The following is a 9,652-nucleotide window of genomic DNA, read 5'->3' as shown; positions in this document are numbered from 1 at the left end:
GTCTCCCTTCAGCCATGGATGGCCGGCTGCTTCCTGCTCCGGCGCGGGCTCTCCGTGCGCTTCAGCGCCGTGGTGTGTGGCAGGTGTTGATCCAGTGGCAAGGCCTCCCTGAAGACGACGCTACGTGGGAAACCCTCGATGAGTTCCGCGACCACTTCCCCGACTTCCAGCTCGAGGACGAGCTGTTTGCGCAGGCGGGGAGAGATGTTATGACCGGCATCACATATACTAGGCGGAGGCCCATTAGTGGCTGAGCTTGTGCGCCGGCATTAGGGGGCTAACAGCCCATATTATCTATTATTTAGCCTATTTATTAGATATATCCCTTATTTGTGAGAGCTATATATATGGCTTGTAAGACATTTGGATAATTAAGCAGAAACAATATATTTGTTTCCGGCTTCCTTAGGGAGCCGGGAGATTAGCCCTAGCCACCGCCTCCTCCCTGCTCCTCACGCCCATCCTCCACCACGGCTTCCAGCCGCCGGCAGCAAGGCCCCAAGCCTGCTCCACCTCCCTCTCACCCCTACAGACTTCGTGATCTACGCGGTAGAATCCATAATCCTATCAAACTTATTCAGATTATTCTTTAAATCTTTTTTCTCCATTTCTTATTTCTTCAGTCCAGTGCATTGCATCCTGATTGCATAATTCTAAAAGGATTGAATATTCACTCGGCAAGATTAAAGAATTTATAGTCAGTAATTTATTTGACTTGTCTTGCATATGCAGAGTACGTTTACATCTCATCCACGGCATAGGGCACGTGCTGAAAAAAATCTAGAGAACTATCTAGTCAAGAGAGTAACTAATATGATGTACCAAGTCCGTTTGAAGGCTGTCAAGAAATGGTGTCACAAAAATAACTGCAATGATACTCGAGCCCGCACCATTGAACTAACAGAAGAACAGTACTTGACTTGTCGGGTGGAGTGGTCAGTGGTGCAACTGGGCAGTTTGGGCCTTGCTTGCCAAATACTGGACTTCTGATGAGTACAAGGAAAAGAGACACAAAGGCCAACAATCGCACATGAGTTGTGATGATCTAGCTCAAAATAGAGGAGGTTCAAGAAATTTTGCAGAGACACAACAATTCTTGTTATGACAAATGCTTGTGTCTTGATTATTTTAGTTAGGAACCGTTGAAAAATCTACAGCTTATAATTCTTGTCAACTTATAATTCTGTAGCTAGCTTATTTTAGTTGTGACAAATGCTTGTGTTTTGACTATTTTAGTTAGGAGCCGTTGAAATCTGTAGCTTATAATTCTTGTGCAGCTTATAATTCTGCAGCTTACAATGCCTGCTTGCTACTTAAAAAAGTTGATAGCACTAGAAGGAGTGCTCCAGTCCCTAGCCAGAAAGCACAAAAAAGATTGGTATGCTCTGCACAACATGCTTTCATTTGTTCTGTAAACTAAATTGAGGCATCCTTTGATACATTTTCCTGTTTCTATGTTGGGATGAGTACATGGCATTAGCTCCAGATGCAAATTCACAAGAACTAGACGGAAGAGCATTGTACACTATAGGACGTGGCATGAAGCATGGTCGTGTTCCAATAGGTGATGGTGCTATGGATAAGGCAATTGTTCTAGCACATTCCAAATCTGTATCTGTTAGGCCACCAGATCCTGATCATTATGAAAGTGTGCTACAACAAAATGCACAATTGAAAACGAATAATGACATACTCGTTGAGGAGAATAAAATCCATCATGAGCTATTCAAGGTAATAATTTTTCCATTGTATCTGCAATTACTTTGTCCTAAGCATACAATTTCATTTGGATACTTTCAATTACAGAGTGTGTTTGATCGGATAGGTGTAGAACCACCTGCTGAACTGCTTCAACATCTACAAGACCTTGATGCCCGTCGTCATCAGGTTACATTATTTATTGAATTTGTTTGTGCAATTCATATTCTTTATTTCAATCACAATTGAAAGGTCCTAATATGATTAGAGGGGGGTGAATAGCATATTTAAAAATATACAAACCAATTAGAGTAACTTGATTAGTATAACAAATAGCGAAATGCAAACTTGCTCTTAGCTCTACGAGGGTTGCAAGCCACCTATTCAACAATTATAGTTGTTATGATCTCTTAACACACAATTTGCTAGGTCAATGCTTACTAAGAGCTCTCACACTTGCTACACTAAAGAGCTCCACTAGATGAACTTAAAAACAACAAAGCAAGCTCTCAATTCTAATTACACTAAAGAGCTTACTTTGCAAGAATATAAATAAGTGAGTGGGATGATTATACCACCGGTGTAGAGGAGTGAACCAATCACAAGATGAATACTAAATCAATCACTGGGAGAATACAAAAGGGGCAAGAGACAACTAATTTTCTCCCGAGGTTCACGTGCTTGCCAACATGTTACGTCCCCGTTGTGTCAACTAAAACTTGGTGGTTCGGTGGCTAAGAGGTGTTGCACAAATCTCATCCACACAATTGGACACCGCAAGAACCTACCCACAAGTGAGGTAACTCAATGACACGAGCAATCCACTAGGGTTACATTTCGGCACCCGCCGGAGAAGATATAAATCCCCTCACAATCACCGGAGATGGCCACGAATAATCACCAACTTGTGCCAATCCTCCTCCGCTGCTCCAAGCCATCTAGGTGGTGGCAACCACCAAGAGAAACAAGTCAATCCCGCAGTGAAACACAAATACCAAGTGCCTCTAAATGCAATCACTCAAGCAATGCACTTGGATTCCCTCCCAATCTCACAAAGATGATTAATCAATGATGAAGATGAGTGGGAGGGCTTTGGCTAAGATCACAAGGTTGCTATGTCAATGCAAATGGGCAAGAGAGTGAGCTTGAACCGGCCATGGGCTTAAATAGAAGCTCCCATGAAATAAAGTCATTGTACCCCTTTTACTAGGTACTGCTCGGGGTGACCAGATGCTCCGGTCAGATCGACCGGACACAGGACCTCTACGTCCGGTCGCCCGATACTTGCCACGTGTCATCGGCTTCAAACATTGTTTACCTGATCTCAACGGTTAAGAGTTTACCGGATGCGCTGCTCAAACTGACCGGACGCTCCAGCGCCAGCGTCCGGTCATTTCTAGTAAGGTACCAACTGCGCCCGGACGCGTCAGTTGGATCACGACCAAACACTGGACCTCAGCATCTGATCATTTCTAGTAAAACTCCACGTGTGACCGGACGCGTCCGATCAAGCCCAATCGGACGCACCTAGCGTCTGGTCACACACTGCCTTCTTAGTGTGCTACCACATTAGTGCGACCGGACGCACCCAGCCAGTGTCCGGTCACTTTTAACGCCAGTGTCTGGTCAAAGACCGATGCTGCGCGTCTTCAGCTGCAACTGATCGGACGCACCGGTCCATCCGAGACCAGCATCCGGTCACTGCGTGACCAGCGTGACTAACTCCTTTTCAACTCTATCTTCTTCACCCTTGCTCAAATATGCCAACCACCAAGTGTATCACCTTGTGCACATGTGTTAGCATATTTTTGCAAATATTTTCAAGGGTGTTAGCACTCCACTAGATCCTACATGCATATGTAGTGAGTTAGAACATCTAGTGGCACTTTGACAACTGTATTTCGATACGAGTTTCACCCCTCTTAATAGTACGACTATCAATCCTAAATGTGATCACACCCGATAAGTGTCTTGATCACCAAAACAAAATGGCTCCTATCATTTATACCTTTGCTTTGAGCCTTTTTGTTTTTCTCTTTCTTCTTTTCAAATTCAAGCACTTGATCATCACCATGGCATCATCATTGCCATGTCATGATCTTCATTTGCTTCACCACTTGGAATGTGCTACCTATTTCATGATCACTTGATAAACTAGGTTAGCACTTAGGGTTTTATTAATTCACCAAAACCAAACTAGAGCTTTCAATCTCCCCCTTTTTGGTAATTGATGACAACCCTTTCATAAAGATATGAATTGAAATTTAATTGAATCCATGTTGCTTGCCCAAGCATATTTACCATGTGTAAAAGGATATGGACAAGTTTCATGAACTCCATATGGTAGCAATTGCTCCCCCTACATATGTGCTAAGAGTTTAGATTGAAGCTTGCACATATGCTTAGATAGGAACTTATAGGAGACAATGTCTACCAAATGATGCTAAGGTATAAAAGATGAACCTTTGAAGCGTGATACCAATCGGAGTGCACCAATATACCATCCTTAGCATCATGATTAGCTCTATACCACTTGGAAATGAAATCACTAGATAACCTATGTATGCTAGTTTTTCATTTCATCATTCAAACTTACAACTAGCACACACCACACAAGCATGGATAATGAAATTTAAAACTTGTGCCATGCAAGCAAACATATGAGATGCACATTCAAATGCACCATACAAGTTCATGAGCTTGCTCCCCCTACTTGTGTGCATTTTTGAGTGATCCCCTTACATGTCATTTCATTTGTTTGCTCCTGCTATCTTACTATCTTTGTGAATTCTCTTTCCCTTTGTCAACAATTAGCACAAAATGTGAGCTAAAATTATAGATAGTTTGGGGTGAAACCATATGAAATGCGGATCATTTTCCCAATTTGGTTCAATCTAGATCACTTGCAAGAGATATGTAACTCGGTTTGATCCAAGGACAAGCTTCTTCACACCTCTCAAGAAGGGTTATCTTATACCATGTTGAGTTAAACACTTATAGCTCATTTTCTAGATTAAACACTAGGTTTACAAGCCCACAAACATGTCATATGCTACCACTAGATTATTTCAACCATGCAAGCAATAGTGGTACCATACAAGCATCAAATTCATTTGATTTTCATGAATGAGCCTAGAGCATGATAGGAATGACTAGATGCACTAAACAAGTCCTTAACAATGGATGGATGACATGTCAATCAACTTTACCTTGCTTTGCTCGAAGGAGAGGCATGTCATATAATGGGGGTGCATCAATACATATTGGAGAAGTCAAGTATGTCCAATTCATTCCTTAGCTTACAAAACCTCTTCTCATCAGGTGGCTTGGTGAAGATATCGGCAAGTTGGTCTTCGGTGCCTACACTCTCAATGCAAATGTCCCCTTTTTGTTGGTGATCTCTTATGAAATGATGGCAGACATCAATATGCTTTGTTCTTGAATGTTGAACCGGGTTGTTGGTGAGCTTTACGACACTTTCATTGTCACATAGCAGTGGCACTTGTTTGAATTTGATTCCAAAATCACTCAAAGTAGCCTTCGTCCAAAGTAATTGAGCACAACAACTACCGACCGAAATGTACTTCGTTTTGGCAGTTGAAAGTGCTACACTATTTTGCTTGTTTGATGACTAAGACACAAGTGATCTTCCCAATAGTTGACATGTGCCCGATGTGCTCTTTCTCTCAACTTTGTATCCCACATAATCAGAGTCCGAATATCCAATCAACTCAAATCTTGCTCCTTTGGGATACCACAATCCAACATTTTGTGTATGCTTCAAGCACCTCAATATTCTCTTTGTTGCCTTCAAATGACTTTCTCTTGGTGAGGCTTGAAATCTAGCACACATACATACACGAAACATCACATCTGGCCTAGATGCGGTCACATAGAGTAGACTTCCAATCATAGATCGATACATCTTTTGATCCACCATGTTGCCACTTGCATCACTATCCAAGCTTCCACTTGTTCCCATTGGTGTACTAATAGCTTTAGCATCATCCATTCCAAACTTCTTGATCATGTCCTTGATATACTTGCCTTGACTCACAAATGTGCCATTCTTTATTTGCTTGATTTGAAGACCAAGGAAGTAACTAAGCTCTCCAATCATGGACATCTCAAATTCACTTGCCGTCATCTTACCAAACTCTTCACAAAATCCTTGATTTGTTGACCCAAATATGATATCATCAACATAGATTTGCATTACAAACAAGTCATTTCCAAGCTTCTTGGTGAAGAGAGTGGTGTCAACCTTTCCCATTTTGAATCCCTTAGAAAGTAGGAAATCCATCAATCTCTCATACCATGCTCTTGGTGCTTATTTCAATCCATACAAGGCCTTTCTCAACTTGTAGACATGGTTAGGTTTTTTTCATCTTCAAAATCGGGAGGTTGCTCAACATACACAAGCTCATTGATGTACCCATTGAGAAATACACTCTTCACATCCATTTGTTACAACTTGATGTTGTGGGCACAAGCATAGGCTAACAAGATGCTAATTGCTTCCAATCTTGCAACCGGGGCATATGTTTCTCTAAAGTCAAGACCTTCAACTTGAGTGTAGCCTTGTGCCACTAATCTTGCTTTGTTCCTTATTACTATTTCATCTTGATCTTGCTTGTTCTGAAAGACCCACTTGGTTCCAATCACATTATGATCCTTAGGCCTCTCAACTAACTCCCATACTTGGTTTCTTGTGAAGTTGTTTAGCTCTTCATGCATAGCATTGATCCAATCAACATCCTTAAAAGTTTCATCTATCTTCTTAGGTTCAATGGATGACACAAATGAAAAATGCTCATAAAATAAAGCTAATCTTGATCTAGTTTGCACACCTCTTGAAATGTCACCAATGATAGTGTCCAAAGAATGATCTCTTACAACATTGGTTGGTTAAAGCACTTGCACTTGATTGCTTGCATTTGATTGATCACTTGGTTGAGATGATGGACTAGCCACTTGTTGTTGATCTTGCACTTTGTCATGACTAGTACTTGCTTGAACTTGATCATGAGAACCACTAGCTTGCACATTTGAGCTAGAGAGCACTTGAGTCTTATCATCTTCAATGTCAATCACCTCTCTAGGCCTTATATTACCAATGCCCATGTTCTTCATTGCATTAACCAATTGAGTGCCTCTTACATCATCTAGATTCTCATCTTCCTCTTGGGAACCATTTGTTTCATCAAATTCCACATCATGAACCTCCTTAAGAGTACCACTAGCCAAATTCCAAACTCTATATGCCTTGCTAGTAGTGGAGTAACCAAGTAAGAAACCTTCATCATATTTCTTTTCAAACTTTCTCAATCTAGTGTCTTTCTTCAATATGTAGCATTTACAACCAAAAATCCGAAAATATGCTAAGTTGGGCTTTCTTCCATTCAATATCTCATAAGGTGTCCTCTCCATCATGGGGTGACAATAGAGTCGGTTGCTATAATAGCAAGCCATGTTGATTGCTTCGGTCCAAAATGAATGATTCACATTGTACTCACTTAACATTGATCTTGTCATATCAATCAAAGTTCTATTCTTTCTTTCAACTAGGCTATTTGATTGTAGAGTGCACTTGGCTGAGAATTGATGTCTAATTCCAAATTCATCACACAACTCATCAATTCTTGTGTTCTTGAACTCACTTCTATTGTCACTTCTCATTTTCTTGATGGTTGTTTTAAACTCATTGTGAATGCCCTTGACAAATGATTTGAATGTTGCAAACACATCACTCTTGTCAACAAGAAAGAACACTCATGTGTATCTAGTAAGATCATCCACAATCACAAATCCGTATTTGTTTCCACCAATGCTAGTGTATGTGGTTGGTCCAAATAAGTCCATGTGCATCAACTCAAATGCTATAGATGTGCTCATCATTCTCTTCTTAGGATGTGTGTTATCAATTTGCTTTCTGGCTTGACATGCACTACATAGCTTATCCTTTTCAAATGTGACATCTTTCAAGCCTTTAACTAAGTCATGCTTGATCAACTTGTTCAATTATTTCATTCCAACATGACCAAGCCTTCTATGCCATAACCAACCCATGCTAGACTTAGTGATCAAACATGTTGATAATTAAGCTTCTCTAGCATTGAAATCAACCAAATATAGATTCTCATATCTAAATCCTTTGAATACCAAGTTAGAGCCATCTACACTTATGATCTCTACATCATCCACACCAAATATGCACTTGAAACCAAGATCACATAATTGAGCTACCGATAATAGATTGAAGTTCAAGCTCTCTACTAGTAGCACATTGGAAATGCTCAAGTCATTGGATATTGCAATCTTACCAAGCCCTTTGACCTTGCCTTTGCCATTGTCACCAAATGTGATACTATCAATCACATTATTTTTGTTTTTATTGATTGAATTGAACATTCTTGGATCACCGGTCATGTGTTGTGTGCACCCACTATCAAGCACCCAATGCCTTCCTTCAGCTTTATATTTGACCTACAAGAGAAGATCAATTTCTTTTAGGTACCCAAACTTGCTTAGGTCGTTGAAGGTTAGTTACCAAAGTCTTTGGTACCTAAATGGCCTTCTTCTTTGGGCCCACAATTGGTGTACCAATGAACTTAGCCTTCACACCATTGGCACCCTTAACAAGCATATAACAAGAATCAAATTTAATTGAGGATACGTTAGGTAGCTTGTTCTTGTTAATCTTGCAATATTGCTCTATATGGCCAACTTGCTTGCATCTATTGCAAAACCGGCCATTGCCTTTCACAAAGCTAACTTTGAGAGTGACAAAGGCTGGCTTGCCTTTCTTGGGAGTATAGCATAATCCCTCTTTGTTGAGAGAAAACATTTGGCTACCCAAGCACTTTAGCAAGTGGGCATCTCCACCATAGGCATTGCCTAAGACACGAGTGAGCTCATTCACCTCCTTCTTGAGGGTCTCATTTTTCACCATTAGTGAGGCATCACAAGTGAGACCATCACTCAAAGGTGAAGTTGAAGTGCTATAAGAAGTGTTAGTGGGAGCAACTACAATGGGCTTATAAAGAGATTCATCAATACGATCACATGTTAGTCCCACATCACAAGACACGATCGCTTGCTCCTTCTTGGCTTCCTCCTTCTTGACTTGCTCAATGAGAGAGGAGTGAGTTTTTTCAAGCTTAGAGTGAGCTTTGCCAAGCTTCTCATGGACTTCCATTAGCCTCTCATGAGTGGCATTGAGCTCATCAAAGGATTGCTCAAGAAATTTAACTTTCTTGCGTAATTCTTTGCACTCTTTTCTCTTTAACTCAATGCAAGTGTGCACTTGCTCACACATGTCCAAGAGCTCCTCCTTGGTGTACTCCTCTTCCTCCTCCTCCTCATCATCATTCCTACAACCATCACTTTCACATTCATCATCATCACTCACATCATATTTTACCTTGTTAGGCTTTGCCATGAGGCATGTCGATGGAGTGTCGAAGATGGAGGGCTTGTTGTCGATGGCAATGCTTGCTAGTGCTTTCTTGATAGATTTCTTGTCATCATCACTAGAGTCATCACTATCCAAAGAGCCATCACTATCCCATGTGACCACATAGCCTCCACCCTTCTTCTTTTGGAAGGTCATTCTCTTCTCCTTCTTTTCTTTCTTGTCCTTCTTCTTTTCATCCTCATCATTGTCACTATTGTAGGGACAATTTGCTACAACATGATCGGGGCTCTTGCAATTGTAGCACCTTCTCACATATTCTTTGCTTTTGGTGTGATCTCTTCTCTTTCTTGCACCATAGTCTTTCTTCTTCATGAATTTTCCCATCTTGCGTACAAAGAGGGCCATAGCTTCATCATCAATATCACTAAGATCATCATCATCACTTGATTCTTTCTTGGACTTTCACTTGTTCTTGGATGATGATGAGCTAGCCTTGAATGTTATACTCTTCTTCTTCTTGTCTTCCTCTTCCTTCTT

This window comes from Miscanthus floridulus, chromosome 7 (genome assembly GCF_019320115.1).
Source record: "Miscanthus floridulus cultivar M001 chromosome 7, ASM1932011v1, whole genome shotgun sequence".
Lineage (NCBI taxonomy): Eukaryota > Viridiplantae > Streptophyta > Magnoliopsida > Poales > Poaceae > Miscanthus > Miscanthus floridulus.
Note: the sequence above shows the minus strand (reverse complement) of the source record.